Source organism: Bremia lactucae, linkage group LG10 (assembly GCF_004359215.1).
Source record: "Bremia lactucae strain SF5 linkage group LG10, whole genome shotgun sequence".
In the NCBI taxonomy this organism is placed as follows: domain Eukaryota; phylum Oomycota; class Peronosporomycetes; order Peronosporales; family Peronosporaceae; genus Bremia; species Bremia lactucae.
In genome coordinates, this window is record NC_090619.1 from 4,887,190 (window position 1) to 4,906,148 (window position 18,959).

An 18,959-nucleotide genomic window follows, 5' to 3' on the forward strand; every position below is an offset into this window, starting at 1 on the left:
GAAGAAGTTTTCAGACTGACTTATATTTGATCGTATTAAATATAAATTGCTATATTTATCCAATTGTAAAATGCCATCTCTGTAGATAGATACTAATATTTATTGGGAGCGTATCTTTGTAGATACCTCGCGTAACGGATGACGCAAGCCGTCACCCCCGCTAATGTGAATGCCCCCAGGGACATCACATACACAAGGGTGGGTCGCATTGTGAACCACACCCAAGTGGTGGGTCTCTTCACTTTAGTAATTGACCCATCCCCTTAAGTACACAGAGTGCATATAATGCGGATTGCGTAACATAGGGCAACGTTAGCCCATTATACCACCCTCCCCCTTTAAAAACGAATGTACATTTGAAATTCGTCAAAGAGGAGCGAGGAACAGCGTGCTGATTTACGCGCCGATTAGTTCTCTCAGTCACTCTAGCGACCTGTGTTCTCATACACGGCGCCAAACGTGGCCAAGCTGGTGGGTCGTCTTGCAAAGACACCCTCTCAACCACCACGATTTTGGCCCATTGATACGAGGTCATTAAGATGGAGTGGGTATAAGTGGTCTGCCACCCGTCCCATAGCCACGCTCGATACGACTGGCTTGTGACACCGACTGGACATGCTCACGTGCCCTCGGTTGAGCTTTACGTTCAGAATCTTCTGCGTCAGACCCATTGTGAATGATGGTCTAAACGACCGGTGTTTGTGGTTATACCCAATTGAGAAGCAGCTGCGCATTTATGGACAACGCTCTCGTTAATAGTCGCTACGCTAGCCAGCGCAGACGACGAGACAGCATTGGAAAACGTTGTTGTCTCCATGTTAGGAGCATTACGAGAAGTTTGGATAGGCTATAAAGCACCATCATCCTTCCTCATTAGCTTGCTGTACTCATCACTACTATGATGTGATGGCAGCGGTGTCGACTCATTGTAATCGACAATGAGCGACGGATCTACATCCTCACTGAGGAAGTGGGATGGATCGTTCAGTCCAGTCAATGCGACAGCAGCAGTAGCTGTCGACGTTGTAACTATGACACTGCACGATGGTGGCGTGTTAACGCGAATCCTAGAGCGCGCTATTCTAGACGCTCATAATTATTATGGCGTCTTTATCTCATGGTAAGCACAGGGGAAATCGCTTTGACGGTCGTGTTGCGTTCAAATAAACCGCCCGACCAATATGAGGAGGAATTCACGCGCCGTTTTCAACCGCATTGCGATGCGGAGAAACGGCGATTACAGCGAATTAATTTTGCCGGCTTGGGTGTGAAAGAAATCATGGGCGGTACTGTACTTCCTGTTTCTTCTTTCACCACGCTACAGACGGATAAGGATTTGTGATTTTTTCTGGATCAAAAACCAAAATCAGACTACCCACATAAAATACGGGGTGTGTCTTAATATACGAGGGAAGGTGAGCCTAAAATTTAGCTCTCCAACCTCTTCTACCACCGTAAATGGCCCAATGAAACGCGGCAATAACTTCGTAATACCACCAGGTAGTACAGAAAATGCATTTTACGTAGGGTAGCAGTGCTTAATAGTACCTTTTCTCCCACACTAAAGCATTTACTTTTGCGACCATTTCGGTCAGCATATTCTTTTTGTTTTCCTGTGCGCTTGCCATCGCGTCACGGACTTTTGTGTGATGGCTAATCAGTCATCCCCAAAGGGTCGAGCCTCGCTCACGCTTTTTGCATCTAACTCGCCTGTGACACCGCCGAGAGGTCAGTCATGGGGCGTTGTTTTATTGACCACTGCTTATTGGTAGGGTCATTAGGGCAAGTTTCTGTCGTTGGCATGATATCCTCGCGGGTCATCGTCATATTGAAGAAACTATGTCCCGCTTTCGCACCGAGCGTATTGAGGGGCCCTCCCCCGCTAAGACTCGGGCTGCGCACAAACGAGACTGGCGTCCGAGGATGGCGCAGTCTGTTCATGTAAACGGTCTTACCCGTACTGGTGTGAACACTGTTATTTATAGCAAATCCACGTAGGGCAATAGTTTGCTCTATTCTTTCGGAGTCGCTATCGTGCGCAATACATTACCACGACCCGATTGGCACGTTCTGTTTGGCCATCGGTATGGCCATCGGTATGGCCATCGGTATGGCGATTATCTGCGGTCGACATGTAGGGCTTCCTACCTAACAGCTCAAACACATGTCGCCAAAAACTGACGTAAAACGTGGACTTCGGTCCGATACTACGGACTTGGACATCCCGTGTAGTCGGTATACGTGATCCACGAACAAGAGAGCTGCCTCCTTGCCTGTGATCGATGTCTTACATGGTGCTAAGTGCACCATTTTGCTCAGTCTGTCTACAAAGGTGACGAGCCCCGTCCGACCCATGTCATGCCAAACATGAATTCCAGAGTTACTGACTTCCAACAGTTGGTTGGATCTGGTAGCAGCTTCAGTGGCGCACTTCTGAGCGGTGCAAGCTTAACGAACTGACACTGTTCGCAAGAGCAAATATAGTTGGCCATTCATCGATATAGGTGAGGCCACTAAAATTCTCCTGACACTTTTAAAAAAAGTGTTTTCACGGCCCAGATGTCCACTAGATGGTGCATCATGGAGATCGTGAAGAATCATTAACTTCAGATCTGTACATAGATTCTTAAGAGATCACAAGGTGCCAATTGATGCCGTATCACTCCATCGCTGAAGCTAAAGTGATTCAGCTTAGCCTTTAGGTGCGACGGAAGGAAAACCTTTCGTCCACCGAAGTGATCCAACAGCAGGCGACAATGTTCGTCCTGGCTGTAGCTCTCCTTTACTTTGGAGACCAATGAGTTCGTCACGTGCTATGCCTTCATGACTGCCAACGTTAACGACTCAACTTGTGCCTTAGCACGAGACAAGCCGAGGCCCATTCTGATGGACCAGCCCAAGTTCGATAGAACTGCAGCGCACACGATTGTCCAATGGCTGTTAGCCGTGGAGCAATGCGGTGTGGCGCAGCTCATCGAAGACACCCGGATGGAATCGTTCGCCATTCCTCATTTGCGCGGTAAGGCCTCCGAGTGGGCTTACTCGGCGCTTATGGCGAACTGTAAGGGGTTCCCTTCATGGGCTATCTTAAGGCAAAGATTCGCGCCATGACCAGCCGCCAAACAACGAAGTGTTGCTTTAGGCGCGCTTCTTTGGAGCGCGACAGGCGAAGCGATCTCTACAAGAGAATGTGCAGGAAATGCGCTCACTGTCGGCATCCATTACAGTGGGTTCGATACTGAAATACATTAAGGTGCCCACGTTTAGGGTGGACTGCGATGACCAAAGGAGAGTCACTGATACAGTTTCGTTGGTTTCTGGGAGACTATGCTAGCAGCCCTTCGGACTCGTAACAAACGATACGTGGGGCTGTAGTGACATATTAGGCATAGCGGCCACCTTCTTGCAACGTAGCATTTATGTCGTCCAAAGAATCGAACAACCTACAGTGGCTTGGCGCTGTAAGAGGACCCGCCCAACCGTCATACACCAAAAAGGAAGGCTGGTGGAAACAGCAGCAGAACATTCCATACCGCTAGTGGATTGGGTAAATGAACTCCGGGCAACAAAAAACAAGATTATTGATAAGGCAAAACATCCCATCGTCCTCTAATTATGGGATAAGCATTTTTCAGCATTTTCGCAAGACGTTCATCCAGATTTGGTAGAAGAGTAGACGGCTTTGGCGATCACGACAACACTCGCCGACACCGTAACTTATCACTTTTGCTCAACGGTCTTTAGGCTGTTCATATCGGAGGAACCGCAAAGAGCTAGAGAGTTTATACTAGCCACACCGGATGAGATGGGTCCGCGAAACGGCGAATGCTTTGTAAGTCATCAAATAATGACACCCAGCACACAGCGAAAATGATTCTGCCAATTATCGCTCGCAAAGAAGCTGGCCCAAAAAATATACACGCACGGCAGTTGGTGACGAAGAAGATGAGGGGGAGTTCGGCGCGGCAACGGCGCTTGTCATTAAGAAGGAAAAAGACGACCCACACCAGACGGCAGCAGACTATAGGATAGACAGGGATGACTGGTAGGAGGCATGTCATTAGGTTGCTAAACAGTCACAATATCACCTTTCTTGATGTTTGTTCAGTGAAGCAATTATTTGGTTAGCTTGAGACTGGCAACAAATTTGTTGTGTTTGTCTTTTGCAAGTGCCTTTGTCATGCCATCGGCTACCATGTCTTCAGTGCACTGGTATTCCAACTCAATAATCTTCATTTTCACACTTTCACGAATAAAATGGTATTTAATGTCGATATGTTTGGTCCTTGCGTGGTAGACCGGACTCTTTGCCAATACGATACATCCTTGGTTGTCTTGATAAATAGTTGTCGCATCACCATGAAATTTTTTTTGGTCCTGAGAAGTAGTCGGAGCGAAAGTGCTTTCTGAGTTGCGTTGTTAAGACTCATGTACTCGGCTTCTGTACGTGAAAGTTGCCACTGCTGGCTGCCGCTTGGACTTTCACGAAATGACGCTACCGTTAACAAGAAAACATAGCCTGTTGTTGATCGTCGCGTATCCAAATCACCAGCCAATTAGCATCAGCAAAGCCAATGAGCTCTCCCTTGTTAGCGTCGTCGAATAATATTCCAATGTCTTGCGTTGTCTTCAAATACTTTAGAACCCGCTTGGCTGTATTCTAGTGCGATTTTTAGTACTTCTCGCAAAACTTAGCCACCTCTCCCACGGCGTGTGCAATGTCTGGTCGAGTACAAGTTGCCACGTACATTAGTGCTTTTACAAGCTCACGATAAGGGAACTTTGATACAAAAGCTGCATCTTGTACTGGCTTGACAGGTTTTATATTGCTGTCCGCTAGAGTATGTACATCTTTGCAGTGTTCCATGCCAAATTTTTCTGCAAGTCGCTTGATGTATGCACGCTGGTCAATCTTGATTACCTTGCTCCTTTGGTCGCGATGTATCTCAATCTCAAGCAGTATTTTAGCTCGCCAAATTCCTTAATACTGAAATCAATCTTCAATGCGCCCTTAGTCACTTCAACGTGCTCCTTCTTTCTGCCGAAGAGCATCAAATCTTCGACGTATATGATAACAATACTGTATTCCTCTGCTGACTTTCGAACGTAGACGCACGGGTCTGCGGCAAAGCAATCAAAACCTTGGCTTTCTAGGTGTTGATTTAGCTTGTTGTTCCATTGCCGCGCGGCTTGCTAAGTTCCATAGGTGCCTTTCCAAGCAGACACTTCTTATTTGGACAAGTGAAGTCTTCGAAACCGTCCGGCTGATCCATGTATATCTCTTCTTCCACTTTGCCGTACAAGAAAGCTGTGTCAACATCACTGCCGCTGTCGCTATCGCAGCGTTTATCGACTCTTTTCGAGACACTGGAGCAATCGTATCTCCGTAGGCAATGCCAGGTCGCTGGGTAATCCTTTAGCAACAAGTCGCGCCTTAAACTTGATAACTGCTCGCTTGGGTCGCGCTATATCCGAAAGACTTACTTGCACCCAATCGCCTTCTTTTCTTTTTTTTCTATGCTTCATTAGTAGCTCTTGCGCAGAAGAAGATATGCTTGACTTGGCTTTTGGGCTTACCCATACTTCAAGATTAGGATGTCAAATAATTTTGACAAAAGAGCTTGATGGCATGAGAATTAAGCTACCATCAGCTACTACAAAAAAATTGCTAATGATTTTAAGACGTTGATCATGATATGGCACCGTAACGAGGCGGAGCCCTGCGCAAATTTTTCACGGAACGGGAATTCAGGAGCGCAGTAGGGGCGGATGGGAGCGCAATTTGTAACCGTTCGGGTAAATCAAGACATTGGCGGAACAGCTGGACGCATAATAAAATTATTAAACAATTAAATTTATTCTTTTTAGGCATATTCTTTAGCTACCTCGTCTTATGATCATGAAGTGACTTCATGTTGCTCTCCATTGCTTCAAGCCACTGGCTCTTGTATTTGCTCGTTATCACCTCACTGCATGACGTCGCTTTCTCCCTATCATTCCCTTTAGTGTGGAGGCAGCAAAGCGAGCCGAATTTGCCCTCAAAATCGTCCAAGTTAAACACTCCTAGAGGGTCGAGATTGCAAACCGGAAAGTAATATATATTTTTGAGTTTATCTCAATCTTACCGTTAATTCTTTCCTATCGTTCGCTGCACCCCCTTTTTCACATATGTGGACTACCATGAAATGGGAAACGTCACTGTCTGGCGGTACCGTGCTGGTGAATCCCAAACACCAGTCCCGAAGGTTTTATTTTTCTGTCGTTGCCGGGTATCGAACCGGTGACCTGTGGGATGCACCGCCATGCCTTACCCGACTGAGCCACACCACACGATATTTTCCACACTCAAATTTTCCGTATTATTCTTGTCATACGATCCCTCGCCATAGTTCCCTTATACACGTATATGCATAAAGCGCAACACTTTTGATGAGCTCATCAATCTTCAACATACTTCACAAGTGTTATGTAATTCGTATTTCACGTTATGAGCCCAAGTAACTATTCCAGTATCAGAGTGCAGCTCTTCTATGGGAGCAACTACACTTTGTGGAGTTTCAAGATGAGGATGATATCATGTCGTAGGGACTTTGGGCGGCGATTACCGGCGAAGCGCCCATATCCATACCAACGGAGCAGCAGGTACACGCGGCAATTGTCCTGAACCTCAGTGACTCGCAGCTTACGTACGTTGTAAGTGCACAGAGCGCGCGGGATGCGTCGATCGCTATTAAAAGCTTTCGTGAGACCCAGTACATGGCACATCGACTCTGGACCAAGGAAAAGTTTGCGTCTTGCCGGTACACGTCCTCAAGCATCAGCGAGAATGTCATGGCTTTAGAAAGCTCGTGCTAGAGATGAAGAGCGCAAGTTGTGGGCCAAGTGAAGAAGATGTATGTGTTACTATGCTTCGGAGTTTGCCCACTAACTACGAGAGCCTTGTCCAGGCATTTCGAATGTCTATCGAGTCGTTCAGATTTGGGGATCTGGTGAGCAAGCTGCTCGCCGAAGAAGTGCGTCAGAAGGATTCGGCGCGTATCGAAAAACAACGGCGCTTCTCACCAACTTAAGAATGCGTAGAAGTCCCTATGGAAGCAGCGTGGGCGTAGAATAAAGGCAGCGTCCGGACGTGCTTTAACTGTGGCAAGACGGGCCACTATGCGAGAGACTGCCGATCTAAAAAGCGTGGGTCGCCGAGTTACGAAGATCAGACTAATGTTGCATTTTATGCGGCTGAATCGTCAGCAAGCGGTGCGTGGGTTATCGACAGCGGGTCTTCGACCCATATGTGCAAGGACCGTGAATCCTTTGTGGAGTACATCGCGTTAGAAAATTCGCAGAGTATTTCGAGCGCAAAGAAGAGCGCAAGGTTAAAATTTCTGTCATAGAACAGTTGCGCTGCGCGTTCGGTCGGGAAGCTCTTGGATTAACGCAAATTTGGAGAGGACACTGCATTTTAAAAATCTGAACAAAAACCTATTTTCAGTAACAGCGGCATCCGCACGGGGCTTGACTATTGAAATAACCAAAGACAAATACGTCGTGAAGTCTGGAAGCAAGACTGTTGCGACAGGATCAGAAAAAGGCAAACTCTTTTATCTAAAACCGGACGCCAAAGAAGAATGCCACGCTTCTTTTAGCGAATCGGGTGTGTGGCATCGACGGCTTGGTCACACCTCGCACCGAACAGTAAAAATAAAATGATTAAGGACGGCCGTATTACCAGTGCCAAGGTTGAGACGGAAGGTGTTTGTGAAGCTTGTGCTACAGCCAAACAAGTCAAGAAGACATTCCAAACAAGCGATGCGGTGCTGGAAGAGAGGGAGAGTATGCGCTCATATAGCGTCGTATGCTCGGACGTTCTTGGTCCAATTAGCCTTGCTTCATTATCCGGCTTTAGGTACATGATGCCTTTTATAATGATGAAGAGTCGTTATGTCACTGTGTATCCTATGCGAATCAAGAGCGAATTGCTGGAAGCATTTTTCTTGCGAAGATCTGCAAGGAAGTCAAGACGATGCCAGGAGCGAGAGTTAAGGTCTTATGTCGTGATAATGGAGGCGAATATCGAAACGCTCGAATGACTACAATCTGTGGGAACAGCTCAGGATCAAGCAAGAGTTTACTGTGCCGTACAACCCACCGCAAAATGGCATGGCTGAACGAATGAATAGAACTCTCGTCGAAATGACAAGATGTATGCCCAAAGACAGTGACCTAGACAAGCGCTATTGGTGTGAGGCGATGGTGACAGCAGCAGACACATGATATGTGCTGCCGAATTCGTAAAGCAAAAATTTATGTTCTTTTGAGCTGGTATTCAAGCGGAAACCACATGTAGAGCACATGCGTGTATTTGGCACCGTATGCTATGCACATCTCACCACAGAAAGGCGAAAGAAGCTGGACGATTCTGGGACTAGGTGCTATATTCTAGGATACGCAAAACAACAGAAGGCATACAGACTCATAAATGCAATTGATGGCTTAATCGTCACAGCAAGCAAGACAAAGATTAGCGGTACCAAGGGCACCTTTGACGTGATTGACAACGTGGTAATAGACAATACAAATGTCCAAGCACCATCGGCAGTGGACCCTCAAACGCCACCTCTGCGCCTACACTCGACAACTAAAAGGCACGAATTTCCAACAGGATGTGTTCTCACGCGAGAATTTTGCACTCCTGGCAAGGATGGAGAAGAAGAGTGGAGCGCAAGAATTGAGGTGTCGTTCGCTATGAATAAGAGTTTCCAAACCATCGTAAGCTCATCTTCAAGCTCATAGCGTAACGTAACTCAATAGGCTATGAGCCCAAGCAACGACTCCGGTTTCAAGATTGAGCCTTTTGATGGCTCAAACTACGTACTATGGAGCTACAAGATGAAGATGTGCCTCATGTCCAAGGGGCTATGGGGAGCTGTCTTCTGTGTAGACGCTCCGAATGCAGTATAGGAGCAGCAAGCGTACGCTGCGATCGCGCTGAACCTGAGTGACGCGCAGTTGATGCACATAATCGACGCGACGACGGCGAGAGAGGCGTGGGGAAGGCTGGCGAAGTTTCATCGCACACAAGACATGGCGAATCGACTTCGGCTTAAGGAGAAGTTTGCCTCATTCAAGTGTACGGCTTCAAGCATCAGTGGTCACGTGACAGAGCTTTAAGCTCTAGTGATGAAGATGAATAGAGCTAACTGTGGGCCAAGTGAAGAGGACGTATGTGCGGTGATGCTGAGGAGTCTACCTGCAAGCTACGAGAGCTTAGTGCAGGCTTTCGCGTGTCGGTGTCAAGTTTTGATTTCAGCGACCTCTGAAGCAAGTTGGATGCTGGGGAAGTGCGGCACAAAGACACGGCACGTCTAGAAGAAGCAGCGGCTCTTTACACAAGCAGGAGAAACGGCAAGCAGCACCCGAAGAAGCAGCAAGAACGGCGACGCCGACTCTTCCGGGCGTGCTTGATGCTCGAGTAGGAATCTGACCTTGATCACTTGACTCGTCATGGCTACCACGAATCGGATCACGGCAAGCTCTAAGTGGTGGAGTCCGAAGCCTTTAATTATTTGCTGGAACCTCCACACCATTGTCGTTAAGTGTCGACGTCTCCAAATTTTCATCATCATCAACGATGTCGATAAATCGATCGTCATCCATTTTCATTCCGTTCGAAATGGGATGTTCAGCAAATGTCACGCTTCTTGAAATCATGATCGAGCCATCATCCGCGTTTAGTAATCGGTACGCCTTGTGATTCTTTGCGTAACCAAGAAAATAACACTTCACGCCCGAATCGTCCAGATTCGTCCGTTTCTCCTTTGTTATGTGCGCGAAGCATTGCAAACTAAATACGCGCATATGATCGATGCGCGGCTTTTGCTTGAGCACTAACTCGTACGGACTTGACTTCTTGTTCGACGAGTTCGGAATCACATTCCGAATGTCCGCCGCTGTCATGAACGCTTCGCACCAGTAAGACTTGTCGAGGCCGCTGTCCTTAAGCATGCAGCGCGTCATCTCTACCAGGGTTCGATTCATGCGCTCTGCCATGCCATTTTGTTCAGGATTGAACGAAACCTTTATATCTTGCTTGATAAACTTCTCCTTGCAGAAGTTGTCCATTGCCGTGTTCCGGTACTCGCCAACGTTGTCACTTCGAATTATCTTGATCTTAGTCCCAGATGCTATCTTGATCTCCCGATAAAACCTTGCGAACGCGCTCATGACTTCACTTTTCTTTCGCAACGGATAAACCGTCACGTACCGGCCCTTCATCATGATGAAACTCACAATGTACTTGAAGCCGGATCCTGAAGCTGGAGTGATCGGTCCAAGTACGTCGGAGCACATGATGCTGTCAAAACGCGCACTCTCCCTGAGTCCCTTGTCTTCCTCGCTTGCCTTGAATGACTTGCGCACTTGCTTGGACGTTGCGCATACGTCACATACGACGTCGGTCTCCATTTCCGCGCCTTTGATCCTTCCGTTCTTCATCATATCATTAATCGTCCCGTACGATGCGTGTCCCAGTTTTCTGTGCCATAGCTCGCTCTCATATGCGGCTACGTGACATTGCGCACCAGCCTCAACGTTAAGGTACATCAGGAAGCCCTGCTTCCTTCCAGTGGCAACTGGTGTCCCGCCCCGCTTCACGACGCACTCGTTGCGCGTGCTCTCTACTGTCATTCCTCGCGCTGATGCAGCCGTAAGCGAGAATAAATTCTTTGACAGATCTTCGACATGGAAAGTGTTTTCGAGGCGAGCGTCGATCCAAGCACGTCCGGTCTAAACGCGCAGGTTCACCATTCCGTGACCGATGACCTTGAGCTTCATATTACTCTTCGCGATTGATATACTGCGCGCCTGGCGCACTTCCTCATACTCCACAAAAGCTTCCCGGTCCTTGCACATGCGTGCAGATGCGCCACTGTCATAACCCAGCAGTCGCTGACGGACTCTTCGCTAGCATTAAATGCGACGTTGGAGTGGTCGTGTCCTCCTTCTCGTGTTTCTCTTGGTCCACGACTTGAACGGCAATCCCTAGCATATTGGCCAACCTTGCCACAGTTAAAACACGCTCCTGAAAGTTTCTTAGCAAGAAAAATGGATGATACGACCTGCTCGAAAAAAGCGCGGTTTGGTGCGCTACGAACAAGAGTTTCCCAACTTACGTCGCGGTCACTTTATTTTCGACGATTTTGAAGGAGAAGCTTCGTTTTATTGCTTTGTTGCAGATGGTGATGGAGAACAAGCTTTAAGCTACGAATAAGTATTAAAGAGTAAGAACAAGAAGCAGTGGCTGGAAGCGATGAAGAGTGAGATGCAGTCACTTAGCGAACACAGCACATGGGCGTTAGTGAACATGCCACCGAACAAAAAGGCTGTTAGCTGCAAGTCGGTAACTCGGACCAAGCGCGATCCAAGTGGAGATATTGTCAAGTTCAAGGCACGATTAGTGGCGAAAGGATTCATGCAACGACCTGGGATCGAATTTGTCGAGACTTTTGCGCCAGTGGCACGCAAAGAGTCAATCAATACGGTGTAGGCAATCGCAGCAGATGAAGGCTTAGAGGCAGAAAACGTCGACGTTGATACCGCATTCTTGTATGGATAAGTTGATGAGGAGATCTACATGGACTGACTTGACGATTTTGAAGATCAACAAAATCCGATGAAGAAGTGTTCGCTGTAGAAAGCGCTGAATGGATCCAAGCAAGCGGCGCGGCAGTGGACAGCAAACTGAATCAGCATTTGGAGGACCAAGGATTCAAAAGCACTTCAGCAGATCCGTGTGTGTTTATTCGAGTGTCAAGCGGCGAATACAGCATTATTGTAATCTACGTGGACGACCTAATGCTTTTCAGCAAGACTAAGGAGCACATTGCGGACATTAAGAGTGCGATCAAGCAAGAGTTCAGCATCAAAGAGCTTGGGGATCTCAAGTACTGCTTAGGAATCAAGATTCACCGCAAGCGCGATGAACACTTGATCAAGATGAATCAGAAGGCATACATCAGGCGACTCTCGGAATAGTATGGAATTGAGAACTGCAAGGAGGTGCACACACCAGCTGACAACAACTCGAAACTGGTGAAGATGCCTGAAGAGGAAGCGTTTGTGGTGGATGCATTAATGTACATAGCGACTTGTACAAGACCAGACATCGCGCATGCGGTTGGCGAAGTAAGCCAAGTTCTGTGAGCGCTACGAGAAGTCACACTGGGTGGCGGCCAAGCGAATTCTCAAGTACTTGAAGACGACTAAAGATACTAGCATTGTATTAAGCGGCGTTAACAAGGGATAGCTTATTGGATTCGCTGACGCAAACTGGGCAGGCGACTTAGATACGCGGCGTTCAACGACAGTATACGTGTTCTTTCTGAACGGCGGCACGATCTCGTGGAACTTCATGCGCCAGCCGACCGTTGCGACATCAAGCACGGAAGCAGAGTATATATGAATGTATAGCGCAACTCAAGAGGCAGTCTGGCTTCGAAATTTGATGAAGGACTTGGAGTACAGACGGATACGGCGACGACGATTTTTCAAGACAATCAAGGATGTATTGCGCTGGCCAAAATCCTGTCTAACATTCGCGCACGAGGCAAATCGGCATCAAGTTTCATTTCTTGCGTGAGAAGGTGGCAAGTGTGGTGATTGCGCTGGAGTACAAGCCGACGGAAGAAATGGTCGCGGACGGATTGACCAAGGCGCTTCCAAGAGACAAGCACACCAAATTCATCATGGGACTCGGCATGGCGGCATAAGGGCATCATTTCGAGTGCACATCAAGGGAGAGATTGATGAGTTCATCGAAAGTGTTGCGCTTTATGATATACGTGTACAAGGAAAATATGACAAGGGATCGTATGACAAGAATAATACGGAGAATTTGAGTGTGGAAAATATCGTGTGGTGTGGCTCAGTCGGGTAAGGCATGGCGGTACATCCCACATGTCACCGGTTCGATACCCGGCAACATCAAAAAGTAGAACTTCGGGACTGGATTTGGGTTCACCAGCACTGTACCGCAAGACAGTGACGTTCCCCATTTTATGGTAGTCCACATATGTGGGAAAGGGGGCGCAGCGAACGATAGGAAAGAATTAACGGTAAGATAAAGCTAACGGTAAGTTTGAGATAAACTCAAAAATATAGTTTACTTTCCTGTTTGCAATCTCAATTGTAAGCCCATCTTCAAGCTCATAGCGTAACGTAATTCAATAAAGTAGGCTTGTGGTCGGGCGGGACTGCAAAACCAAAAGTGAAATTATGATTGAGTTAGGTCCTATCTTTTGTACTTAGTCTTAACTTGTCTAATCAGTCATAAGTCATTCAATCTCTTATTGTCCGATCAATCATCACGTCGATAAGTCTCATCTTGTCTAACCAATCACAATCAGATCAATCATCACGTCGATAAGTCTCATCTTGTCGAATCGATCACAATCAGATCAATCTGTCAGTGTCCCATCCATCAGATGGGTCTTAAGTTGCTCCAACTCTAATGAACAACATGCAATTGTTTAGTTGCTAAACATTCACAACATCACCTTTAAAATTGGACGCACGCCATGGCCACGCCACCGAACTAGCGGGTGCAGCACGTCACATGATTAGCAGTCGCCGACGAGCTTACTGAAGAAATAACGGCTATTACAAGCGCTAGCTTCATCGGACGGTGCATCAGATGTGTCCACTGATGGAAATTGTAAATATCGAGCGCTGGCTGTCAGCTTTGGCTAACCACATAACTCATGCATGCAAAAAAATGCGCACTTGATCCGCTATTTTATTTAGTGTATCAGTTTCTTCTTTGGGTTATTTCGAAAATATTTCGCTGGAAGCTGTATGGAGGAGTAACGCGGCGATTCCGTCTCCTCACACGGACGGCCCAGCATCAACTGGGTCCGTAGTAGCAGTCTACAGGAGCTTCAAAGACTGCTTCAGTTTATCAGGCGATTCGCTTTATCCAGCGAGATCCGTCAAACGCTACATAAAGATATACTAGTACAATGGACGGCCGAACAGCGGAAGGAGAGTCTCCATGAGGCGCTGAATGAATACCAAGGCCGAACCCATCGAACGGATATCCGCGTATGGCTAGATGGGTAGAAACAACGAACCCGCCACGGACGCACGCAATCAGATTGGCGCCATAATTAGACAAATCAGAGGATTGACACAAGCTCCGTGGTAATCACTATGTAACCGACGCAGTCAACACATTATCTCTGCTTTGTTGTTTGACTGTGAAATATACGCTCTCCCATGCGACGAAGCAAACCAACTAGTACGCTGACGCGGTTGAGAGCCCACCTTCGGTTGCTACATACAGACAATGGCTACCTCAAGGCGTTTTAAGCCCAAGACAAGTCTACAGACTGGTAACAGATTTATATAGACGCCTTTTGCCCACGCGGAGCGGCAGTGCTATATACAGTACACATCCCTTTTGGCATAGTCACACCACCCCGTCTGTATTGAATAATAACGTCATATAAAAAAATTTACACTGTATGGGTTATTCCACTGAATCCGAAATCCAACAGTAATTCCTCTTCAGATCGCCCTTTTGGCCTCTAACCCCCCCCTAAATTATGTTAGGGAATCGCTATAGCCACGCATTCTTATTATCTACATGAGAGACATCAGAAACCGTGTTTTCGTTTAACGGAGTTAAATGTACTATTTTTAAAAGGTAAAAAAAGCTAAGAGCGCCCGCACTTGATTAGCAATTAAAAAAGAGCAAACAGAAATGGCAGCAAATCGAGCACGAGGGAGAAGTTGAGCTGGAAATAAGCGACAAGGGTCGAGGGTAAGTTCTTGCGCATGCATGTTGGTTAGTCTTTGGAGGTCAAGCTAAGGATAAATTTATTTTACATTACTTCTTCCAACTTCTGCGGAAGTGCATGCTTACCTTTCAAATAGGGAGTTTTTCTTCCTCTTTTCCCTCAAATGTCTTTACATTGACAGCTAGAGGGCGAGCCTTAGGCTCTGAATCGGGTACAGAGATGTACCGAGTTGAAATTGATGCCGCAAGGTGATCCTGAATCTGTCCGATCAGGGAAAATTCATACGCATGAAGGCTTAAGCCTTGCATGCAGACCTCTGCTTCCTGGGACATGATGAACTCTATATGATCGAGCCCAAACAAAGTTTTGAGCTCGTCTTACGCTGCGCGTTGCGCCTCTGAAAGTTCTGGAAACTATTCCATTTAAGTAAAGCTTAGTCTTATTAAGACTCAGGTGTAGATTAATTACTAGTGCTACCAGGTGTAGCGGAGCTACCTCGCTCCTTAATTAAGAGAAAGATTTATAGACCCAAAGAGTCTCTTAGTTCTATAGGACTAATGGATATAACAACTCAGGGAGTCGTACAAGCTAATAAAGCTTAATGAATCCTAGATCAAGTGATTCAGGGGCTCGTAGAACCAAGTGGCAACTTGTGCCCGAGGGTATGTACGCTAGAAAGGCTTCTGTCTCTCACATACCAATTCGCAAGCCTTAAGAAGGCACTAGACGCTTTAAGATCAAAAGGTGAACTGCACTTTATTACATTACTTAAATCTAAAACCTTACCCTAGCTAATTAAAGATAGATTCCGGCCGCCAGATTTATATCTGGCGGCGACCACATTTGTTACTTATAATAAATGGGATTTTAGTAGTTAACTATTTTAGAATAGAATAAGAGAATATTTTACTCATAAAGGTAGTGTACCACAACAACGGTCCTCCAATCAAAGTATGCCCCATTACACAGGTAGTGTTCTTGAAGCACCGACACTGGCGCTACTAAACGTTAATATGCCCCTCGTGTGGTATCTTACACATTTACTACTATCATCGGTCTTGAACGCTGATTGTATTTCGTCGAGGCAGCTTAACGAAGGATCCACTCAAAACATCGAGCGACGGGCAATAAGTACGCTCTTGTTGGGTAAACGGAAATTTTTGTGGCTTAGCATGAACTTATGTAACGAGCCTTTACTGGAGCAGGTATAGCCACACACACCTTTTGGTGTTGCCACAGCCCCGTCTGCTTGTTTAATTGATAAAAGCTACAGATTAAAATAACAGCACAATTTTTTTATTGTTCCGCTATATCGCAAACTTAACAATTTTTTTAGAGTCGTCCTTAGATCCTCATTGGACTTTAAAACACCTCCTTATTTACATTTAGGAACCGATATAATAGCACCCCTTAATTATCTACCTCTGTATTTATGAGAGTAGCGTAATGGTAGCAACTTGTTGATAGCTATAATAAATATTGAGAAACCTTTATGCAGGCCTTCCCAGCTTCAGTCTCGAAAGGCGTGCAAAAAGACAGCGCAATATTTGCGTGTTTTATTTGTTTAATAGCAAGATGCTTTTTGAACAAAGAAATTACGAGCGAAAGCCGACAAAAACTGATAATAAGAATTTTGTGGCTTGCTTGCGCTCACGTAAGCGACTGTGAAGAGCTTGAAAAGCCATGGTCACTTTCAATTGACTCAGGAGCGTCTTTCAATTATACTCGACGTCTTTCCCTTGAAGAGAGTTAATAATACGTTGAGGCGCTCAAAGCACATGAAAGTGATACAACCACTGTTCGCTAAGCGACTAGGACTCGTCTCACTGTTCCCATTGTTCCATTGAATTTAGGTATAACGTTTCTGGACTTTGACAGTACGAAACGCTGTCTCGTCCTTGATTTGGATACGAGATATGGTCTCATCATTGGTATGGCCTGGCTTGAACGCCATGAGCCATGGTTCGATTGGAGGTCTAAGATCTTTGGCGCCACGCGCACTGTTCCTAGCAAAGTTTTAGAGTGTCATGAACCCACCTTTGCTAGGCAACAAAAGCGCTATTGGCGCGGATCATTGACTGAGTCCGTCAGTGCTTTAGACATTGGAATGTCCGAGTTAAAGAACTCCATGTAATAAACAATAATTCTGAGCCCAACTCAGAAAAAGGGAAAGGGGGTCGGATGGCACGTAATCCGTCGAGTAACACTCGTTGTGATAACGATTCACTGAATGCTGAAAGCATTGTAGGTCGTATCATCAAGGGTGTAATATTCCTGAGGTAGGTGGAGTGGCACGTCTAAGTCCACCAAGTGTGGTTGGCCGAGATGGTATAATATTGAGTGACAGTAGTGACACTATTGGCGGTTCGCCAGGGTACTTTGGGTCAAACCCATCTAATGCACTCACTGGACAAGGAAGTTGAGTTACCTAACTCCTTGTCGGATGTCGGATTAGACACCAGCTCTGGTATAGAACCAATACAGGCTGAAAAATTTGGGATGTGAATGTCCCGGCCTTAAAGAGGCGTGCTGTCTCTACTCCAAGATAGGGGAGTCGCGAAGCGTCTATACCCTCACAAAGTGATACGAGCGAGCAATTGCGTACGCTTGTAAATGGTGTAACCGGTAGCATCGAGGATGAAGTTAGCCTTGCGGGATCCCTTCATTTACATGCTCTTTTAGAGCTAGAAGAAATGTCTATTGATGAGTGCGGCTGAGACCTAAAGACTGCCGACTTATTTGAGATGGTGGTCATTCGACCAACGTTTGAGTTAAACCCATCGTCACTTCTGAACGAAGCTGTCATGTAGGACACAAAAGCTGCGCTTAGTGCGCGTAGTGGATCATCGATCCTTATAGATCCTACAGATCCATTCTATTCATTAGTTAAGGAATTCCAAGATGTGATATGTATCAATCCACCATCTGTTTTACCCCCAGATAGAGGTGTCCGTCATGAAATTGACTTGGTTCTTGGAACCAAATACTGTGTCACAAAACAGTAGCCACTACCAAAGGCAAAGTCTGACGTCACTGACGATTTCTTCCGTGCTCTGGAATGGTACGAGAGAGCAAATCTCCCCATTCGACGCCGACATTTTTTGTGTCAAAAAGCCAAATGGTAAATGGCGCATTGTACATGCTTATAATAAGCTTAATTCTGCCGCTATACCAGCACAAACTCTCATACCTAGAAAATATGTTCTCCAGAACCCTATGGCGGGATGTACAATGTACAGTGCACTTTACTTTGTCAATGGTTATTACTTATTGCTCATGTGAGCTAGCAATATCCCGCTTACAGCTGTTAGCACCCAAGCAATTGGAGTGGTCGGTTATGCCACAAGGGCTTTCCAACGTCTTGGCAACATTTAATCGTCTAGTGACGCAACTGGTCCGCCCTCATCATTGTTTTGCACAGACTTTTGTCGAAATATTTGTCCACAGTCGTGCGGAACAGGGCCACACGGATGTGGAAAACCACATGGACTATTTGCGAGCAGTGTTCAAGTGTATGCGCGCAAATAAATTGTATGCCATGCATCTAAATGCATTTTTGGCGCAGAACAAATTCCCTTCTTAGGGTGCTTCATTGGGAAGCGAGGCCTTAGAGCGGATCCCGCTAAGGTAAAAGCCATAGTAGATTGGCCGGTTCCAAAGTACCAAAAGGATTTGCGTAAGCGGTTGGGTCTCGCCAATTATTTTACCCAAATATAGCGTAAATTACGCTGATATGGCTAGGCCATTATCTAATCTCCTTAAAAAGGATACGACTTGGTGCTGGACTAGCGCAGAGCGTAATGATTTTCAAGCAGTTAAAGAAAGTCTTATCCTTGCCCCGATTCTGGCACTGCCAAGTCCAAATCGGACTTTCAGAGTCGTTTGTGACGTATCGAATTTTGCCATTGGCAGCTGGGCATGAACGTGTAATTGCGTTCGAGTCTAGACAGCTTTAAGCCAGAAAAGAGCTACCCAGTTCATGACAAAGAGTTACTCGCAATGAAGTATGCTCTTGTCTAATTCAGAGATCATCTGCAAGGCTCTAAGCCGTTTGTGATATATACACATCTCGCGTCGTTTAGCACTGCGACTAAGTCGCCCCATCTCTAACAGAGAATGGCTCGATGGCTGTCCTTTTTGTCTTACCCAACTTCGAGGTGAAGTAGAAGC